Source organism: Acanthochromis polyacanthus, chromosome 19, assembly GCF_021347895.1.
Source record: "Acanthochromis polyacanthus isolate Apoly-LR-REF ecotype Palm Island chromosome 19, KAUST_Apoly_ChrSc, whole genome shotgun sequence".
NCBI classification, from domain to species: domain Eukaryota; kingdom Metazoa; phylum Chordata; class Actinopteri; family Pomacentridae; genus Acanthochromis; species Acanthochromis polyacanthus.
This window is the reverse complement of record NC_067131.1, coordinates 878,177-901,365: the sequence shown is the minus strand read 5'-3', so window position 1 is coordinate 901,365 and position 23,189 is coordinate 878,177. Positions and strand designations below refer to the sequence as shown.

Sequence of the window (23,189 nt, the reverse complement as noted above, 5' to 3'; positions counted from 1 at the left end):
ATTCCAAGGTGTTCCCAGGCCAGATGAGATACGTCGTCCCTCCACTGAACTCTGGGTCTAGGGGCGGCATGGCTCAGTGGGTAGAGTGGCCGTCTTGCAACCGAAGGGTTGCCGGTTCCATCCTCGCCCCGTCGTGCTCGAGGTGTCCCTGAGCAAGACACCTAACCCCGAATTGCTCCTGATGGGGTCGTGGTTAGCGCCTTGCATGGCAGCTTCCATCATCAGTGTGTGAATGGGTGAATGTGATGTATCATGTAAAGCGCTTTGGGTACCTTGCAGGTATAGTAAAGCGCTATATCAATACAGACCATTTACCATTTACCTCAGTGTCTCCTCCCAGTTGGACTTGCTCGAAAAACCTCTAAAGGAAGTAGCTGAGGAGGTGTCCTAATCACATTTTCATGCAAAGCAGCAGCAAAACTGCACCAAGCTTCTTCTGGAAGTCCTCACCCTCTCTCTGAGACTGAGCCCAGCGACCCTAAAACTCTTTTCATCAGTTTGCATCCAATACTTGATCTTTTTGGTCACCATGCAGAGCTCAGGACCACAGGTGATGGTTGGAACGCAGACTGACTGATAAATCAAGACCATTGACTTGTAATTCATCTCTATCTTCACCACAGTGCTCCATTATATTGTCCAAACGAACGGTTATGCTCCATTTTCCTGTCATTTGTGGAGAAGATCCAAAGATGCTTCGGTTCCTTTGCTTGGGCAACAACTCCTTCCAAACTCAGACGCCCTACAGAGAGCCAAGACTTTAGATTTTAAGGTGCTAACTCTCATCCTGGTCACTTCAGCTGTAAACCACCTCAGTGGTGAAGATCATGACCTGATTCAACCAACAGAGCCACATCGTATGCAAAACGCCAACATCTGACTCTGAAACCAGACACCTTTCGTACCCCTGCTGTGCCTTGAGATCCTGATCATCACAAACCAACAGCCACCAGAAACACGACTCACCTCGTTTGAAGACGGCTTTCATGGACAACTCCTTACAGCACCCTCAGTACCTGTACCCCCGAGAACCCAGCAAAGTTCCCACTTCTATATCAAACAAAGAACTAATTCTGACCTCCAGCCACAAAGCTTCATTCACAATCAGCAAACCTAATAACCAATTAGTATTCAGTCTTTTAAATGGGCAAATAAATTGGTTTGTACTTTTAAAGCATTTAAATATTAATTCAAATGAAGTTATAACGTATGAAATTAATTTGGCTTTGTATTTTCTTTGCTAATGAGTGCCATCTCTTCCAACACATTCAACAGCGCTTAGAGTCAGATCCTTTCTGTCACCGCACACAGTTAAAATACTAAAGAAAAGAAAGGCAGATTGGCATCTAAGTCCATATATACACCATAAATAAGTGAATGAGCAGCATGGAAAGGATGGGGTATGAATATATAGCCATGGACACGATAGAAAATAATCTAATAGTAGCATAGAACCTGCAAACACTATAGTTCCTCCGGATCTAAATAATTAAATAGGTGGAAGAAGAGTAAAACGGCACCCGAAAGCCAATTTAAAAACAGAATCCATGAGTGACTAAGTAGGCAACCAACACCTCACACAGATGAGTCTTTTTATGGAACTATAGCAGTAACTATCAGTGCTGCTGCTTGGAAGCTGCATCAGCTGTTTACCAAGAACCCCCACTAAAAGAAGAAATTCCAACTAGCAAGATATTCAGTAAAACAAATCCTAATACGCTGCGATTAACTTTAAATACACCCTGCTGTGTAACGGTGTTTATAAAGGTGATTGATTTATTTTAAAGTCCCTTTTCAGGCTGAGGGAATAACACTTTGTCCAGTAATAAGAAGCTACCTGTCCAGACTTCATGACTTTTCTCGTCTTTGTTTTCTCAGGTGTTCTTTTATTTCTGCAAACCACTCTGGGGAACACGTGCTCGCTGCAACACGTTTGTCTTCCTCCTTTCATTTTCAGCAACAGAGGTACAGCTGAAGGAAGTCGGCGTCAGAAAAGCATCACAGCGACTTTTTTGTTGCTTTTTTTTCTGTAACTAAATCAATTTTAATCTTCCTTTCTTGTTTTCCATTGAAAAAGAGAATGGGAATCAATGCAATAATCCATATCTGTGTGATTTTCCCATCCGAGTTCAGAGATGCCGTGTTTATATTCAGGCTTGGATTTGCCAGAACGATTTGATTGTGACGAACTCGTCTTTTTCTGCACAGACAGATATTGTCTCGAACTCTGTCAGAGTGGATAGATGGAATAAAAGTGGGTCTTTCCTTAGAGAATAAGTGAAAAGGTTCAGCAAAGGTCAACCCTGTGAATTATTAAATCTTTTATCTTGGCTTGGTAACGGTCTATCATTTGAGAGATGAGGCTTGTGCTGCCTACTTGATGATTAATTTGCCAGTTTTGATGGAAAGCCGGCGTGATGAAACCCGAATCAATTGTTTTCAGTGTTTTTTTTTGCCATGTTTTCTCTCACTTTTGAAGTCTGCAGAGACTCATTACGGGCTCTGAATTTTCCCTTTGCTCCCATTCTACTTTCACAGCCTCACTGAATTTTTTACAAGGCCAGCAGATCTTCAGGTGGTACCACTATCTTTAAGTCCATTGAGTATGCATTGCTCTGTATCTCTGCTATATCTATACATAATAAATGGAGTGAGACTGAGAATGGCATGTACGCAGCGGCGGTGTGAGTAAACTCATCATCGTGCTGAGGCGAGTATAGCTTCATGATGAAATGGTGAACAGCTATCCTGCATCAAACTGATTTTTTTGGAGTTATTTTACATGTTTTGTCAGTTTCAGTGATGCTTGTCAATATACAAGAACCTTTAGGAGGTTTTCACCTCACTTTCTTTTACTTTTTGCCTCTTTGCAACAGAAAAACATTGATCCTCACTCATCTTGCACTAAATGTTCTTATTAATTACTTCTAGAAATTCATTCCCGCCCCATACCCTGAAACGCTTCGCACATTTTGCAGGAGGTCTTATCAGGAGGAGTTCCGTCCACTCAGTCAGTTGTTTACGCTCTCACAAAAAAGTCAGTGAACCGGAGAGGATTCGCCATGAGGGACTGGAAGAGGGCGCCACCGGAGTGCTGCCGTGGTGCGAGCATGCCCCCATCAGACGGACGCCTCCATGTTTACTCCTGGAGTTCAGGATCTAACAGGCCATGAAATTACATTTCCACTCTGTGAGGAGGGTCATCTCTGCGGGGCTTCACCTGGAGACAGCACGCCAATACGGAGTCAAACTGTCACTTTAATTAGCGTATGCGGCTCTTATTGATCGCCTGCTTTAGCTACACTTACTCATCGATCTGCCTGCTTTTGGTTTTAAGAAGGTATGGGAATGAAAACAAGAAATGTAGAAATGAGCACATAATTCTAATGAATTAGGTCCGACAGATGGACAGATTGTTAGATGATATTTGTGTTTATGTAGTCAGATATAGTCCAATCAGAGTGTCGATTACTCAGTCCACTGTGTAGAACATAACAGTCTGCATCTCAGCACCACTCTGCTACAGGATGTTAGTTCAATAAGACGCTCTGTTTCTTTAAATCAATCATGGCCATTTGGACGCAGCGAAGCAAAACAGGGATCTACCATTACGGGATTTTATGGCCCATAAAGATGCCGATTATTGGTAATCAATAACGGCTGATCACCAATATTTGGAGCTGATTAAATGCAATGTTTTAACAGCATGTGATAGCAGAGAACCTGTCATTCATAACTAGACTTCTTCATTAATAAGGGGGACTTTAACTGAATATGTAAAACAGAAAACATAATTCTGTAAATCCTGCTTCTCTTCCAGTCATGAAATAACAGAAAACATAATTAACATGGAGACTCACTGACCTCCATCCTTGTGTTATTAGTTGTATTGTGTAACTCTCCTACATGAGAGCAGCAGGATGAAAGTACAGAAAACCAGAGTGAAAACGACCCCAGCTAAGGTACTTTTTGAAGCCTTATTTAATTTTCACAAGTTCAGAAGTCTGTTCATGTAATTTCAAGCTGTTTCCAATAAAACTGAACTTGTTTCAATTATTGTTGAAAATGAAACTTCATTTTCTTGATTGTGGTGCAGCGAGCTTTCTTTATAAAACTCATTAGAGGTGATTCTGACAGAATTTGTACTTTAGAAAAGTTTGTAGGATTCAGTTTTTGCTGAATAAGCTCAAGTATTATCACAACCTATGGAGAGCCTCAGGAAACTTTAAAACGTGATTTTGCTGTTCGCAGCATTTCTGTGGGTGTAAACGTGTGCTTCAAGTAGTGATGATTGAAAATGAAAGCAGCTCCACTAGAGGGCCAGGTTAATGTTTGACATGAGCCAGAGAAGGAAACACCATCATCATGTACAGAATAATTTCACTCAGACATCAGTGAAGATGCTCAGTGTGAGCCGAACGTGTAAATGCAGAACGATAACCACCTTCATCAACTCTGAGCTCAGTGCTTTTACACACTAGTGATGAAATAAAGGACATCACTCCTTAAGATGGGAGTTTTCATCCAAAAAGCCCAATGAATGCTGGGTACAGCTGGTATTTTAAGGTTTCTGATTCTTTGAGGTTCAGGTGGTAAAAGTTACTACAACAGCAAAATCCTACTGTTACACTAAAACAGGAGTAGAAATATTATAATAATATATATATACTGTCATAAATTAACAAAATTGGTTTGATTTTTTAAATTATTCTTCATCTCAAGTCGCCTCCCCTGACTACTAAACAAATCAGGACATTTCCAGAAGATTGTGTGTTAGACTGAACAAATACAATACAAAGAACATTTTAAGGGAATCATCATGACTTCTACTAATAAATTCCACTACAGCAATGAATTTGGGAATACTTTCAGGTGTGACATTGAACTTGTGTCTTAATGTATACTGACAGTCAACAGAAGCTTTGAGGTAGAACTGTAGGCAGAATTCTACTTGTAGGGGGTTGTAATGATTCATGGTGGATTTACTGATGATCTAGTGCCCTGGTAGTTGAGATAATGATGAGTTGTCTTTTTGTCATGATTCATTGCACATGGGTTGGTCACTTTGCAAAAGTGAACCAAATACACACCAAGCAATACTCAGTGAGTATCTGCACAATGTGAGAATGGGTTTGAAGGCCTATATAAAGGCCCAAAAAAGGCCACCATTGTTAGTCCAGTGAACAGCATCATGCCGCGTCTATCACATGAACAACGTCTCCGGGCACTGGGTATGGTGGAGGCCGCTTTGAGCTACAGTGATGTATCCAGGCGTATGGGCTGTTCCCAACCCACAATCAGAAGCCTGGTCCAAAGCATGCGCCGACGGATTGCTGCCTGCATCGAAGCAGATGGAGGCCGTACTCGGTATTGACTGTTGTGACTTTGTGTTTGGCAGGTGCCGTTTTCTTTTGTGAAATTCTTTATTTTGAAATCATTCTTGAAACTTTAGATTTTTGTTTCTGTATGCCAATATGCTAAACAAATGATTCATGTGAAGAAAATCCAGTTTGGGGCTTCAAAATAAAAATGATGTTGAAAAATATGGTCTCAAAGTTTTTAATGACTGTCAGTGTACAAGTTGCAGAGAGCTTTACATTTGGCATTCTGATGATGTAATCGAGCATCAGCTGCTACTTTCAGTAATATCAGGACATTTCTGCAAGATTTCCAGTCCTTCCTTGCTTGTGTCAAGATGACATCTGTTGAATTTAAAGGCTTTTGGTCACATTTCTGCTGCACATACTGAGTCCAGCCTACTGCATAAAGGTTACAAAAGCTCATTTAGTTTGATATTAGTTTTCATAAAAGCTACACGGTTTGGCTCCACTTGACATCTCCGACATTTTATCAGCATATTTCTGCACCTGGACCCCTGAGATCAGAGAATCGGCTACTATTTAAAGTTCCACAGTTCAGACAGTTGGAGCTCCAGCGCTGTGGAACAAGCTCCCATCGACGGTCAGAACAGCTCAGTTCAAAAAGACAGACGAGCATTTTATTCTTTCTCTGACGCTCTCTTACTGCTGTTTTTAAGGTTGCACTGTCGTTACTAATGTTTTCTGCCCTTTAAAAACTCCTTTATTGTTGAAAGTCTTCTAAAGCCTCCTGTGACTGTAGCTTAGAAGGTTCTACAGACATGCAGTTATTTTACTATCACTGTGTTTTCATTGGTTATGCTGCTCTATAATGTAACAAAACCATGAAAAAGGGCTGGAAATAGAAAATTGCTACATTTTGTGTTTTCTCTGAAAACCAGCACACTGTACGTTAAAATATCTGGGATAACTTTCCATTTCATCTGCATGCTGAACTTGTGTGCCACTTCTGTCTGCAGACTCTGTACCGGCTTCATTGTGCACACCGTCTGTCCATAACACACTTTCACACGTTCTATTCAACGTATTCACGTCTTTGTGGCAGCTACAAATGCCGTTTCTTCACTTCCTGCATGCTTGAAGGGAAAAAAAGAGCTGATCTCAGCTGGAAAGCTTTCATAGGGACGAGCAAATATGCACTGATCAGTTTCACATATCTTTCCAACGCGCTTCGTTCATTTTTTTTTGCATTCTGCTCACAGCTGAAGGTGGTCTTTGCTATTCAGAACAATGCACGGAGACCTACGCTGCTTTTAATATTTCCCACCACATCATTCAAACTGCCAAACGCTAATGAAATACATATACTGTAATATTCAACACCTGCGTTCCAACTCCCCTGGTGGGTCTCACAGTCTTCTTTCGTATTCAAGTTTCTGGAAAATGGCAATATTCACCTTCTGAAGATTACCGGAGGTCATTCTGAGCCGAGGCAAAATAAGACGGAATAAAAATCAGGAGAGGCGCCTCTTAAAAATTCATACTGTGTTTATCCCTGACGTGATTTTGCCCTATCACAACGGAAGACAAGACAATGCATAGCGATAAGATCTACTGGGTTTATTTTCATTGTCTCCTCTGAGGCACTGCAGCCCTCAGCTATGACCTTCTCCTCACTTACATCACAAGTTTTCACTCCACTTGATTTCTTGCCATTCTTGATCTCTCTTATTTTTAATTATTCAAGTACGTAAACTGAAAAATTCCCTCGTCGAGACCGAGGAGAAAATACTTTTGGTCAAAAAAATAAAAGAAATCACATTTATTACAGTCCCGGAGGTAGGGAGTGGATAAAACATGTTGAAAGAGTGCCCGCCCGTATGCGACGCTCCTCAGAAAACAGAGAACGCACCCGTATACAAACAGGGATCATCTGATTGGTCAAAGCTCGCCGGCCTTCTATTGGTTGACAGCGTTGATACACAAAAAATCTGAGAGCAGAGCAGAGATCCGTGATCAGAAGTTCCGTGAGAGCAAGAGGAAGAGTTTGAGTTTGAGCGCAGGAAATCTGTGCGAGCAGCATCGTAACCGAGTGAAAGGACACAGTTTGAACACGCAGAGCAAATTTGAGCGCGAGAGCAGAGTTCTGAGAGACAATATCACAAAATCTGAGAATGAAATCGATAAATGCTGCCCTCAAATCAATTTAAAATGCTCTTGAATTATGATAGGAAATTTATTCCATACAACACTGATGTGCAAATACTCCAGTTAGTAAACCAGCCTTTATCTCATGCTCTTGTTGCAAAATCAGGGCAATTAGACGAGCTGTGAATGTGAAGATGTGTATTGATGTGAAACTCGTAAATCCCTTTAGTTGCAGAAAACCACCGCCATCCGTAAATGTCTGATAAATTTTTTCATTCAAGACCTTTCGTTTGGAGTCCAACCGACTCGATAAACCGACCACCTCTCTACTGGGATTTTAGAAAATCATTGCTGCTAAGTCAAGTAAAACCTCACCCCGCCATTAGAACTGCTGTTTTAGAACCAGGGAACGATTAACTCTCTGAAGTAGCCACAGTAGCTGCTGTGCGTCGGCAGAATTTGCAAACAGGAAGCTTTGATTTTGGCTCATATTTGTGTTTGTTTGACAGTGAACTCTGGGTCTCCGGAGGTAAATTCTCTTCTTGTGTGGCAGCAGTGTGGATGTCTGACATGACTCGGTGAATAAATAACAGCATCGCCCAAACCTGAGCCGAGGATGTGAGACTAGACTCTAACCTGACTCCTTTGACCCGAGCGTTGACGCCTGAAGGCGTGCTTGACATGAATAAACAGTAAAAGCAGAAACATTTACATTTCAGGTTTTGACAAATCAGCATGAACAGAGAGAGTCTGCAGCCAGTTGGAGCTTGGAGCTAAATAATGTCAGAATGGCTGCATGTGGACAATGACGGCTAATATTTGCTAATTAGCGCTAAAATCAAAGTGGAGCCGAGGCTGTTGGGGATTCTGTTAGCTTTGCTTGCGCTTTGGCAGCACCCATTCAAATTCTGACCTGATGAAAAGCCCGGTGATTCTGAGGTCATTAGAGAAAACGGAACGGAACAAAGCATCTTATAGATGCTATTACTAAAAAACTAAATGTCAGTGTGGTGGTGGAGCTGGAGGAAGAGTCAGGGACCAACAAAGCCAGAAAGCTTCAATCTCTGGAGACCATGAACGTCAAAATGTACTGAATTTAATGAAAAGAACAACCAGCCAACACTGCCATCTCTCAAGCTGCTCTACTATTTAGAAAAAATCCCAGTGTACAGAAAATATTCAGATGCCTACAATTTGTGTCAAAATTCAAGGAGATAAAACTGACATATCACCTTCAATCTACACCCATCTCTGTGTATCAAAGTTATATATTAAGAAGGTTTGGATGCAAAACTTCACCAGTGTTTCCTCTCAAATGTGCACATCTGTGAAGTTCCAGCTCACCTACGAAGACGCTCAAACGCTGTAGAAGCACTTGGTCAATGGCAAGTTGTAGTATTGGAGTAGTTCAGTTACACAACTGGAAACAGACTATGAAGAAAAGTAATGGGACAGAAAAGCCTGGCCTGCAAGTAGACAGGATCAGATCCTTTGGTTTGTTCCAAATCAAACCTGTGAGGTGTGAATCCATGTGAGAGCATCATCAGCACGCTGCAGAGGAAACGCTCTGCCAACACCTTATTTTATCCATGATGTCTTCCAGCATATAAAGAAGACATCAAATGGAAGTTCTAACAACATAAAAAAAAGGATTTTCATTGGAGTCTTAGAGTCACATTTAAAAATAAGCGTTCACAACAAGTGTTGTTTGGCTTCGTCACCTGCAGCCCATTGTCCACATTATTACATCCTCATACAGCTACACTGCAATTTCAGCTACATTTTGAGGTAAACCTTATTTTATTTTGAAATTAATGTAATGTGTGACGTGGTGAGAAAGGTGCATGTGTCCATGGTAGGAAGCAGGAGGGGAACATGGAGGCATAAAGAAGAAACCGGAAGTTGTGACTGAGAACACCTATGGGATATCTAACTGACTAGACGTAAGAGGGACATTTAAAATTCTACAACTCAGACTGCATGTCAGGACGAAAACCAGGCCATAAAGTCCAAGGAACTCTCTGTAGACCTCTACAATAAAACTGCAGTAAACCAAAATAAGAGGTTGAGCGTGTAAAAGCATTTCTAAAGCTTTGAATGCTCCCAGAGCTTAAAGATCTCTATAGCTGTGAACTGGAAGGCGTTTGGGATCAGTACGACTCCAAGGTTTGAATTCTGGTGAAAATGACCAAGAACAGCCTCTCTAACATCCTCTGCAGAGGTGGGAGAAGCAACTGGAAGCACAACCATCAGCCAGGCTTCTAGTTAGCTAAAAGTACCGTGAAAATGGACAGCTAAGAGTAATGGATGAACGCAGAGAGTTGAAATTGTCGGCTAAAGTCTGTAATTGATCAAAGAAAAGGTTCGACTGAAACAGTTGATCTGATAGAAAAAGGGTTGGCTTATAGAAGGAAAATTGAAAGTTCTGGACTTGAACGCATCAAACAGGCGGCATCTCCACACGCTGCGATTTCCATCACCGTTTGCTTCTCAGATATTGTTCTCGGTTCCTTCACTCTGACGTCCGATGATTCACCTCAGCGATGGGATGTCAGGTGTTTACTCCAGCCTGCAATCAGCTGTCTGCTGCTGACACTGAGCCTCCATGATCTTGTCAACAAGCGGCACGTATGGCACGCTACCACACACACACACACGTTTGTTTTTCTATACCGGTGGGGACTTACCATTGACTCCCATTCATATCTAACTCCTAACCCTTACCCTAACCCTAACCTTAACCATCACCAAATCAATGCCTAACCCTAAACAAACGTTTTTGCACTTTTACATTTTTTATTAACAACAATATGGCCAAGAAAACGGTGTTGCCACCCGTGGGGACCTCATTTTAGGTCCCCACCGTAAGACAAGTCCCCACCTTTATAGCAAATAGTCAGGTCAAAGTCCCCAGAAACAAGTACACACACACACACACACACACACACACACACACACACACACACACACACACACACACACACACACACACACACACACACACACACACACACACACACACACACACACACACACACACACACACACACACACACACACACACACACACACACTCCATGGGTTGTTAAGCTTGTGGCTTGCATCAGTGGGATAGATCTGTTCGGCATCGAGCCTTGTCATTGCTGTCATCTTAATTTTGGGGTTTGGCACATCCCCAAATCCCCACCACTACCACCACCACCACCTCCAATAGCTCCCCCTGTACCGTCTCCATCAGAGTGGAAAATGGATGGGACACCAGGCACAGACAGTTCCATTTCTTCCTCTCCCAATCAACTCGAAGCAAACTTCTTATGACTCCCTGGGAAAATGTCTCATAGGGGAGGGGAAAAAAAGATGGTTTTATCTCACTTTTGCAAATGCTCGTCCCTCATTTCATCAAGCTCTCCCCCTGTGAAATATATCCCTCCTACTCAAGCCAAAAGCCCACGGGGGCCAAAAGCCAGCAAAGCCTCTTATTGAAATTGCCATCTTATCAGACAAAATATCGCCGAGACATCGGTTCACAAATAGAGTGGTAATAAGTCTCGGTCAAGTGAGGTGCCTTTTATATCAACCCCCTTAGCGCACAATGAAGCAGCTTTTTCTATTACTCAGATGTTTGAAAGATAAAACGGCATCGCAGCGGTGGCCGATCTCCGGGATGCTGCGGGGAACAGCTGTCAGTGCGCGCACACACACACACACACACACACACACACACACCTCTACGACAGGCTGTCATAAATTATGCTATCATGCAGTATATTGGATTGTTTTTTCTTCCCTGCCATTGAATAGAGCAGAGCAGATATGAGAACGGAGCAGGAAATTAGTCTAGACGGAAAATTAGTGTCCACACAAAGTGGAAAACAAGTGGTAATCCTGTCAAGAACTTCAGCTAATGTCACATGAAAGCAAAGAGAGCCAGACTTGATCTTAACCCCCTCTTCTTTTTTAGCATCATCTCTATTGAATTCTTGAAAACATCTCTGCTTCGAGCCCGATCGATATCTAAACAGGTCCATGCACATTATCTGTTGTGTACTTTGAAACTGCTGCATTAAGATTTCTTTTTCTTGCCTTATTTCCCCGTCTTATCTGTCATTCTGTCTCCTACCAACAGACTCGTAGTTCAGCCTCTCTTAATGCTTCCTGATTCGGGATGTGCTCTAATCTCAAACCACTATCTTCAAAAGGCCATATGCCATGCCTCTCCTCTGCCGCGGCCTCAGATTGCCTCCCGGTAAGCACTTTCTGGGGAGCTCTGTGGGGATTGCTCTGTTTGATCTATGCTACCTGGACTACAATGGAGCCGCAGAGGAGGATCCCGTCCCTCTGATCTCTTCCATACGCCGGCAGCACACTCCGTCTCCCGGTGGGCTGGGCTAATGCCTTCTGAGAAATACAACCTATTTTATAGCCGCTCTATTCCAGCTATTTCAATTCCAATAGTTCAATGTCTCTAATCCAATCAGAGCTTTGAGATATCTGTTGGTCACAGCGTGAGAAAGAAAAAAACAAGCAGCCATTCTCATGGGGTCAGTTCGTTGGCAATAAGAAAACCCCCTCATGAAGAAACACTGGGCTCATGTGTGGTTTCTCTTCAGCAAATCCTGGAGTTTTATTTTTTTATGTTTTAAAGAATCAGCAGCAGAAAGGAGGGCACAGATTGGGTATTTTTTCTTGATCGCAGATAAAAGTTTGATGATATTTGAGACGTCAGCTTGACAGAAGCATGAAAGAACACGGTGTCTTTGTACCAGAACGCAGCAGTTTGGTTGGAAAAAGGGTTCGGCATCGATCACAAAACTCTGAAAGAAAGAACAGTCTGAAGTGGAGGCTGTAATGTGTAATCTGTAAGGTTAAGACTTCGTAGGATCTCTTTCCATCACACACATCAAGCAATCCATAAGAGGACGTTAATTGAATTTGGCAAAGTGCATTGCATTAGTAAACACATATTTCACCTGGAAATATTGCAGGTCTTTTCTACTGAGGGAACTCCAGGGTCTACCTTGTGTTTCCACACGCCGCATAATGGCCATCATTTACCATTTTACCACCCGTTATGGATGTTCAGATCGAATCAAACCCAGTTTATTTATAGAGCACGTCCACAGCGACCTGATACGACCAAAGTGCTGCACGAGTTCACAGTCTGACAGCAGCAAAATCAGCTAGAAAAGGAGAATAAAACAACAAAACACAGCAAAGACGGATGATGAGCTGTAAGATCGATGTTCATAATGAAAAAAATACCAACAGGTAGGAACATTAAGAACCACTAAAAGTCCATGAAAAGTCTTAAAAATGTTTTTTAAAAAAAGGCAAACTTTTTCTACATAATCAGTCCATTAAATCCCATTATTAATAATTTAATAGCTTAAATAACTTAGAGTGCCAGAAACCTCATGATTGTGTGAAGAAGTAAATTTAAAGCCACAAGTGGAGTCATCCCAATGTAAAATGTATAAAAATGGAGCAAAAGCGTACGTAAACACAGAGAAGAATGGAGCTAAAATGAGAATAAAGTAAATAAAAACAACTGTATTTATTGGCAGGGACAGAATTCCAGGGTCTCCTGGGTGAACATCAGCTGACTTACACTTCCTGCAAAACCCCATAGGACACTTTTGTTTCCTCTTCATGGGTGTAAAAATCGCAGCTCCACCACCATTAAATGAGGTGATAATGGAGCTCCATTAAACCGGGTGATAACGCGCCTACTGAGCTTACTAGCAGGTGAAGGAAGGAAGTCCCTGCTGGCCCATATGTATGGGAACGATCGGTGATATCGGCCATTTAATGGGCTGATAACATCCCAAACAGCTGTAGAGATAGCAGTGGAATAAATGTAGATGCTGCTGCTTCTTTCTAACATTTACCCTTTTGTTAAACAGCCTGGTGCATCCCTGAGAACCTGCTGGCTCTAGTAGCTATCAGCACCTTCCTCACCCATCAAACCAGCTGCTTGCATCAGAAAACAGGGAGATGCAGGTGGAGAATGTGGAAGAGAAAAATGTCTAGCTATGTAGCATCATGGATCCTGGAGCTCATCAGTGACTATAGGTCTCACATTTTAAAATAATGTCACACAATCTATAGCTGACAAGGACCAAACTGGAAGAGAAAAGTTCCCCGCTTTGCTTATTTCATATTGCAAACCAACATTTTTAGCCAAAAGATGATCATTTCCACCAAAGTCATGTGTGGACAGTTCACAGATTTCTCTTTTTAATAGATTCACCACATCTTCAGTGCATATTTGAAAAGGATTTATTGGGACACACATTCTCTATAAAAACCATTAAACAGTGCAGACTCTTTTCAATGCCTTTTACCCATAAAAAATCCTAGAAATATGGAGAAAAGTATAAAAGAGTCTCACACATGTAAGGTGCATTTGGTGAAATATGTGATATTTGAAACTTTGAACAGCTTAGTGTCACTTTATTGTCATTGAACACTGAATCCAAGGTCTAAAACTGATTTAAGAGAAACTCAGATACAAATACCCTCAACTTTGGAGTACCCAAAACTATTTTAGTTTCAGTGCTGCTTGAGGTGGCTTCAAAGATGAATGTCGTCCACGTCTTCTTCAGCTCCGTTTGAAAATAAAAGATAAAAACATTAGATGTGAATAATTGCACTGGAGAGTCATGAGTGGCGATGTGAATGAATAGATCTGGTATACTCGGCTTTTTTCTTTTTAATTTCTAAGCGCGTCACTGGAGAGAAATAACTCGACCGTTCACAGCGATCTGTGAGGTTTGTGACGAGCAGCGACTCAACAGCCTCGTAATTCAGACGGTGAAAATGAATAAAACACAACAGCAAACTTCACCGAGAGTCAAGATCCTGACGGTTTACAAACCTCCAAACACAGGTGACTGAACTCTGCAGCGTCTTTCATCATTAAGGAGACGTGAATGCAGATAAACTCTGAACCACGTTTAATAAGCAGCTCCTGATAGAATGACACCAAGAGTCTCAATTAAACCACTGCAGAGAAGTCAACAAATGTCAGAATATTCAAAGTAGGACTAGACCTAATAAACAAAAAGAGTCAAAATCCAACACTTTACTAGTTTGTATTTATTAGTTTTTTATTCTATTTCATCACTTCATTGTCTATTAATGTCTAATTCTGCTTTTCTAACTTTAATGACTTTCCTCATTGTGTCTATTTATGGCAGCTTTTCTTCAGCTGCTCAAAAGTTAAATATGGAAGCATTTTTTATTCTTTTTTTTTATTAATTATTGGTCACGTTTTCAGACAGTTTGCTTTCATTTCATTGAATGCATTCACTGTGTTTAGCTGTCATTATTTCAACTCTGTTTTCAACCATTAACCGTCAGTCGCTTCCAGTCACTGTTTGCTTTCGTTTGTTTAGTCACTGCTGTTTTCACTTCTTTTTCAGTTACTGTATTCAATTGTGATTTGCTTTGGGTTTCAGTCATTTTCAGTTTCATTTTCAGTCACTGATGAATGAAGCTTGTTTTTCGTCACTATTTCTTTTGTTTTCTCTATAAAACCAGATGTTAGCTTTATGGGAGAAGTCACGATTACAAATACATTAATGTATATTCCAACCACAAAGCTCTGATTGTTTTCTAGCTTTCTCTGATTCCTGACACAAAAATATCCCATAAAACACAAACATGACAGAAATTTACAGCCTTTTTGTGAAAATGTTAAGTTTTGCATCACGGACAAACACAGCTTTTCCACATTTCGGTACAAGACTGGATGTTACTGATTATTAAAATGAATACAGCATATAGCTTTACCATCTGAGCCACTTATCAAGTCAGTTTCTGCCTTAAAGCCAGGCGTAAACTAACCGTGACGTCACCCGTTGGTTTCAACGCCGAGAAAATGAAGCCCGGATTTTGCTACTTCCTGGTCGCCGTTTTGGATTTTTTGGAGCCAGTGACGTAAAAAGCGTCATCAACCAGACTGGACCGGAGAGCAACTAGGGACAGGATTGGCTGAGGACTCTCTTATCCCGCCCACATTTTACCGCAGAGGCTTCTGTTGCTGTCTATCAAGTATAGCCACGCCCCCTGGCTCCGCCAACTTTAACGATTTATTTGAAATTCAGTATTGATTTATTTTAAGATCGGCCACCTGATCTCTCATTTTGACCATGAAAACTAACGGGAAAAAATCCTGAGCTGTAGAACATCAGTCTATCAAATTTTATTTTTTCCAAAAATGAATTGGAGTCTATGGAGAAAAAGCTTTTTGGAGCCAACCCTAGCGGACGGCGGGATATTGCAAGTTTTTGACACTTCATGGTTGGCTTCAATTCTGGAGCCAGATGCTACGTCCATCTTTATATACAGTCTATGCTTAAAGCTGATGAAAAAGTTGGTTACTCTAAATGCAGTAACTAGGATTAATATCTGTACAACCAAAGCTCCTTAACTCTATAATTCACTCCTCCTCCATACAGTCCATCCACCTCTGAACACATTTCCTGTTCCAGATAAAATCTAAATCTATAAAACGTGTGTGTTTGTGCTGCAGCTCCTATTACCAAACCATGCATTTGTTCAGCAGCTCCACTAAATAAGCTGGAGGGTTCATCTTTTTTTGTGATTTTTTTCCCTTCAGGTCAAATTGGTAAAACTAAACGAGCCCAGAGTCATTTACAGGAGAAAACACGCTGCGTCTGACCTGTAGTGTCTGTGTGGTTGAAAACAGATCACCATACAGGCTGGAGGAGTCCACCTGTTCACTGTTCTGCTGGAATAACCAGGCTGTCTGGTCCCTCTGCTGTTCCGTCTCTTTTTCTACATACCTGCTCTGCTGCAAATGCCCTTTTCTGCATGACAATTAAAATTCAATTACCTGCAGATGAAGAGAAATAACTTTCCTCCTGGAACATACTGTAGGTTTTGCACATCTATTTCCCCTTTGTCGCTCCTAATGCAATTACAGAAAAGCTTTAATGGGACTGAAGATTGGAAACGCAGCCGTTTCAGGGGGGAGTGGAAGGATGGGTAGACGTGAGTCAGAAAACTGATAATTGATATTGATGTCTGTGGTTAAATGATAATTCCACCGGCTGCATGTGGTCCTGAGGAGAACACTGGCCCCTGGTGTCACGTCATCGTCATGGAATCTGGTGGGAAAAGGCCTCGTAGTAGAGACGTTTCATGGATTTACCTGGATAATCTCCAAGCAAAGCACTTCTCTGAGAATTTTAGAGCAGCTTTCCAAAGGGCTCTTTAATAAATCACTGCCAGCAGAGAGGAGTCATCACAGAGATCGGACTAATGAAAGAGAAGAAAGGCTGTTCTCTTGAATATGTCAATCTGCAACACATCTGTGATCTCTGGTAAACAAAAGGAAGACAAATTGCACAGGTGCAGCCTTTTATTTCAACCCTTCTCCACTATTCCACATACTGTACATATGAGACCCTCACAGCTACAGGAAGAAAATAATACTGATAAAACAACAAAACTAGTTCAGAATTGATTAAAATGTCATTTTTTGTGCTTCACACACAAACCTGGTTTATTTTTGTTGTTCTAGTAACTACTGCTTCAGAGTCTGGTTTCTGTCCATCTGAAGACTCAAAATCCAACATTCCTCCTGTATTTTATTCCGTTCTTAAGCTCTGTTTTGGTCTTTCCCACAAACCTGTCGCTTCATTAGCTGATAAATGCTCCACTATGTTCACCGGCTAATTGCTAACTTTGTCTGTCTGCTGTGTGGAAAGTGTACAGTGGCTTTATTAGACTTTCTTTGGTTTTGTTTTACTGCAAACAGCAGGCTGCTGCTGCTGGAAAGGAGTTTAATGAGGAGAAGGAGCCAAACAGAAAAGTAAAACGAGGGGCTGGACATTTCTAAACCGCTCAATGGAGTTGAGAAAAACTGCATATTGGATGACTCCACATTTTATATTACACACAGTATCCCATCTATTGTTAATAGAAATCTATATACTGGAGTGCAGCTTTCATGTCATGCCTCTTCCTTTGTAATAAATGGATCCATAATTCCAATTTGTTAGATTATTCTGAACAATTAACCTCAGTCCTTCGCCAGAAACACTCGTGATGAATGAAGACACATCAGTGCAACTGAAGGTGAACCCGATAACGAAACGCGGACGAGTTCATGATTACATGATCATCCATGGAAAGACTGTGAGAAAACACACACCTCCATGATGTTTAAATGTGTAGATATTGACTCACTGAAGTGGTCCAGGATCCCAAGGCAGCCACGCATGAAGCTTTACGTTAGGAGATTACAACAAGAAGTGGGTCTTCATATCTCTGCTGGAGCCTGCAGGGGCTCAATGCTTATCTGGCCTTTTCTCATTAACTGGGAGATGAAAGTGGGAGCTTGTCTTCGGTCATGCGTCCCTTAGAGAAAACCTGCAGTGGGACATTAATAAAGCCCCGAGTCTGAAGGGAATCGCTCGGGTTTCTATCTCTCGCTGCCAAAAAGGAGTCATTTCTCAGAAGCTGCAGCTCCACTGGTGTCTCCTCCATTTCCTCCCAAACCTCATCTACAACAACTCAAACAAGAAGCAACCAGAGAGGGTGAACTCTCCCAGAGCTCAGCTGATAAAACGTCTCATAGTTTAACAGTCAGAGAGCAGTGGATGGCCGCTCGCTGTTTTAACTTATAATAGCATGTGTGTACAACTTCCCTTAAGGACCAGAGAGACTCCAATAAAGAGGAAACCTGAAGAGGAAACAAAGAAAGATCCCGAATGTGTCACGAGTTAAATAAGTCTGTAAGAGGAACCAGAGAGTTCAGGCTGGTGCAGCGGCTAAAATAAAAGAAAGAAAATCCCACATCTTCTAAAAAACGTTTATGATCAGCACCAACACTGGCAGGAAGTCTGACATCATGTACATGAGCTGGAGAACAATGCATGGAAATATTAGTGAAATATGTGCAAATCACAGGAACTGCTTTTTTTTTAATAAAGATAAAATGTTTCACAAAACACCACTGAAGATGAAGCGCTGCAGAAAAATCACATTCTCCACACATTTTTATATCATACTAGTTCATATGAACATTCCCACTAAAATCAGAACTCATACACAATCTCACATCAACCCGAAGGTTTTATTCTTTAAAGTCCATAAGAAAGCAAATTAACCAATATTAATAACATAATATAATAATAGAACAGAATTCTGTTGTATTCAGATCACAGATTAAAACTGACCTGCTCAATCAGCTATGAAAGTTCAACAGAAATAACTTTTATTTTTCATATTTGTGATCAAGTGTTTCATCTTAGAAACTATTTTATATATTTAGTTTTGAATTATTATTTAATGTAACTACAGAAATCACCACCAGCTGACTTCTGGATGATCTTATTTTTGCTCAAAGAAAGGAGTTTTCATGACTTCTTCATTTTATTTTTTAATATTTCAACTTACGAATCATCACAGACTTTTTGATCTACTCGTCCAATATTAGATTCTGAATCAGGCACGATGAGAAATAACCGTAAAAAATTTCAAGCTTTTGTCTTTAATAACCTTAAATTTTAATGTGCAAAAAAATAAAAAAAAAATCTGAAAGTGAGTCAGCAGGCAGTTCTTTTTATTATCTTGAAAGCTATTTGAAATATAAAGCTAAAATTTCACAGATACCCTTTTAAATATTCATATTTTTTGGTTTAAAAGTTTCAAGCAAATCAGAGATCATCAAACAAACGCCCCTGATGATGTCAGGTTAAATAATACAAGCATGAGATCAAAATAGATCGTTCACTGCAGGAGGAAAATATTTAAATTGTTCTGGTAAATTTATCATGTTGATCTGAAATCAAACCTTTTGGGTCCAACTTTTTTAAATGAAGTATATAAATTACTGAATTAAAACTTTCTCATCAGATCAAGCTTTTTTCAGGTTTCGCATACTGAAAAAATAAAACTATGATCAGAATCCCAGTTTGCAAAGACGATCAATATCTTTACAAACTGCTCAACAAGGTGAGCGATCAGTGCGTTCATGTAAGAAGAAGCCCATCGATGCCAAATGATCAGTACTATAGGAGGGAAATAACTCCAAAAGTCACATATAATGGAATTTTTAGCAGATAATGTGGACAGAGATTCTTTTTTCAGCCTTAAAACTAAAGCAAAAATAAATAGAAACAATGTTAAAGGGTTAAAGATTTCTGTATCATTGTCAGACAGCAGCACAGCGTCACTGTAACCATGACAACCAGTGAACACTACATCAGCTGATTGTGATCCTTCTACAAATCCACCTCTGAGGACCACGGATTTTGTAAAGATTTCATCCGTTGGTAATCATAAGACTGAGCAGCCTTGGAGGAGGACTGAGCTCTGAGTGCTTTTCTTGTGTTTGAAATCTGTTTATTTTTCACTTTATAACAGATTTTGAACACTTTGATTATTGAAAAAGAGGAATATTACACAGAACAGCAACAGAAAAACGTCCACATCCGTTCTGTAGACCATTTCTTTTCCTCCAGCGGTTGCTACTTTCCTCCCCTCCCAGTTAGCATCACCTCTGTATGACATTATCAGTGATGAAGAGCTTGGAGGAAATAATGCAAAGATTACAAATTCTTTAACAGTATAAACTTCATAATGTAAATGGAAGGATATCATAAACATGTTTTTTTGAGGAATACCTGGATAACTTTTCATTACAAAGACCTCACCTGGTCATTTTTAACCCACTTGTACATCTAAGGGTTAAATATCAGGAACACAAAGCATTTTCAGTTTTCTTTTTTTATTTTGCAGTGAGTCTGACTTTCATCGATTTGTTTGTCTAACATATGAGGAAGACTCGGCCTTAAAATAAAACAAGTGTTTGACACTAACGTGTCTATGTCCCCCGCCAAAGACATGGATTTGAAAGTCACAGTCAACAAACGCTCAGTGTGACCTTGAAAATTATGCGAAGGTCACCCAAATTGACTGGTGTCGGGGGATCATCCTAATACATGTTGACATCAAGTTTGACGAAGATCCAACAATTCCTTCATGAGATATCGCGCAGACAAGGATGCGGGACATACGGACATACGGACGTACGGACATACGGACATACGGACATACGGACGTACGGACGTACGGACGTACGGACGTACGGACATACGGACGCCAATACTAGGTCCCCCTCTTCGCGCGTTCACGCGGCGGGGGACAAAAAGAAGGAAGTTATTTATATTTCTTGGAAGGCGCCACGCCTCCTACCTGTGCTTCCTGCTTCCTTTTTTTTTTTTTTTTGCTTCCTGCTTCCTGCTTCAGACGTCTTCCCAGAGAGCCGCCTGGCCTCGGTACGAGGATGAAACACACCGACAGAGAGGCAGCGTGAACCACGAAGCGCCTAAAACCAACCAGGACGGATGTCTGGAAACGCTTTTCAAAGAGCACGTCTTGTGAATTTTAACAGATCTCACCTCAGTTCACCTGAGTAAAACTAAATAGAGAAACACAATGTTCTGCCTTGGAGCTTTGACAGAGATATCAGAACAGACTTTTGCCAATCTCTCTGTGGATTCATCCAATTAGGCCAAAAGAGCCAAATGAAACTTCCTGATCTGAAATGTCTGAAATTAGGCCCGTCGGTTTGAACCTCCCCGCTGTCAATGTGAACGCTTTCATTTGTCTCAACAATTAGCGACATTCCGAATGATAATTACATCGTTGTCCAGGTTAAGGAATAAATCTGTATTCGGAATATCGCGGCTCAGACAAAGCAGGACGGCTGGTTGAAGGAGGAAAGTGAACATGAGGTTTTGCGAGGCGGCACTGAGAGGGAAACGTTGATCCAGGTGCAGACGAGGAAACGCTACAGTAGAATACGGCTGCATTTTAACGCTGAGCTTCACCTGCTTTCTGTGACCAACTTTCCATCCCTCCCCTCAGCTGAACTTGGATCAGATCCTCTGGCAAACTCACATCATCGAATAGCGAGGATGCAATCTCCAAGAAATAATGGAGCTTGGAATGAAAGATGGGAGCCAATAAGCCATGAATAGAAATAGATTTACGTCGTGATTATAATTTGAAACAGAGGCAGAGTTTGTGGTCAATGTAGAGTACAAATATACATTAGAAAAGCACTCTGTGTACAACTCACTGAGCACTCCTGGAATAATGGCTTCCCAGAGCTCAGTGATAGTTTATTCTGTGTTGGAAAAGTTATGTTTTTAATAAAAAAAATGGTAAAATACATACATTAAAGTGTATTTTCAGAGCAGCTGTTTGACACCTCGTTTGCTCTGTTTAACGTTCAAATCCTACACGCTGACAGAAGGTGTAGAACTTAATTAACTGTTTTTATCCAATCTTTCTTCAAATTCCCTGGCAAATAACTTTTTTTTCTCGATCCTTCTATTTGATGAGAAAATGCCAGAAGAAATGAAAGCCCATCTTTCCAAATGACAGCGATTTAGCTCATAGACACAAGATTGTGGGGGAGCTTTCTCACTTGGACAATTTGATGTAATATCTCCATCTAATAACAGTCATTTCTGCAGTCGGAGCCTTCCTGGTTTCTAACTGGGTGGTGAATGACTACCTTGAGAATTACCTGCGAGAGTCATTCCGGTAATGGCTTTTTAATCACCTTGAAAATCACTATATCCACCGCAAAAACCCGCTCTGCTTTACTTGTAAAGAAACTTCTACCTTTAATGATCCTGCCGAGCACACAGAGCTTATTGTTTCTTTTTTATTCCTGTTTGGAGGGGAGGATGGTTCATTCTTAACAGAGTTTTCCTTCGGCGATTTTCAAATTTATTCTCCTACATCATCTCCGACAAAGCGACAAGAAGCCACCAGATTTTTTAAAAAAGAAATAAAAGAGGACGGAAACAGCACAAAGAGTCATTGTGAGGGCCGTGCTTGGTGTAACGATGGAGGCAATCTAAATTGAGTCAAATCCGTAAAAAGATGGTATTAGACTTTCATAGCGTAGCATCAGTGCAGAGAGTAGCTAATAAGGGAATTAATCCTGCTGCTACGGCTCACAGCCTTCCTCTGCCTCGTCCTGCTTCCCTAATCTATCATTTCCTCCTCCTGCAAACAAATGCTATGCTCATTCACTCATGTCATTGTGCATATAATGGAGTAAAGGCAAAGGCATGAAAATGCCAACAGTTTAGGTGTCAACTCCTGTTAGCGAGGGAAAAAAGGAAAAGTTGTGTATCTAAAAAACGCAGCTTGCTCAGACTTGGCACCGGGTTGTGAGGGGGCAGCAGAAAGCGAGTCACATTTTGCTCTGAGTGTTTGCCAATTCCTCGCAGCCATTAAAGTGATAGTGTAATGGTTTGGGAAAAGGCCAGAAGCCTCGAGTCCACAGTGTGGTTGGAGCGTGGTGAAAACATTTAACCGGTTCAATGGTATCTTTTATTACATTCTCAGGAAAATAATGAAAAAAAAAAAGACTATTTAGGCTCCAACTGAAGGCAGCAGCAAAAAGAGGAGGCTGTGAAAATGTGAAACGCTCTTTTGCCACGAGAACACAGTCACAGCGGAATATTAGCCGAGCAGAGAGGCGGCAATTGATGAATGTCAATCCAATTTTAAGGAGCTCAGGGGGACCAATAAAAATACATCAAAGTGTTCGGAAAAACAAACAGAAAAAGACTAAAAAGACTGTTCTAACTCAGAGCAGATGTGACAACATTTTACTACTTTGCTCTTATAAGAAGTGAGCGAAGGAGTAATTATAGATATAAT

The 23,189-nt window shown here is 41.0% G+C and overlaps 1 protein-coding gene across 10 annotated transcripts in view; it reads left to right on the top strand.

Moving 5' to 3' along the window:
- Positions 1 to 23,189, top strand: part of rpl38 (ribosomal protein L38) — a 1,167,099-nt gene that overhangs the window by 1,113,524 nt on the left and 30,386 nt on the right. The window contains exon 1 of one of the 10 annotated variants that reach the window (XM_051939337.1): positions 19,375 to 19,385. The exons of the other annotated variants lie outside the window; for them this stretch is intronic. The gene's annotated coding sequence lies outside the window, so the exon portion shown is untranslated. Of the gene's footprint in view, positions 1 to 19,374; positions 19,386 to 23,189 lie in introns of those variants that run through there. 10 annotated transcript variants of the gene reach the window in all.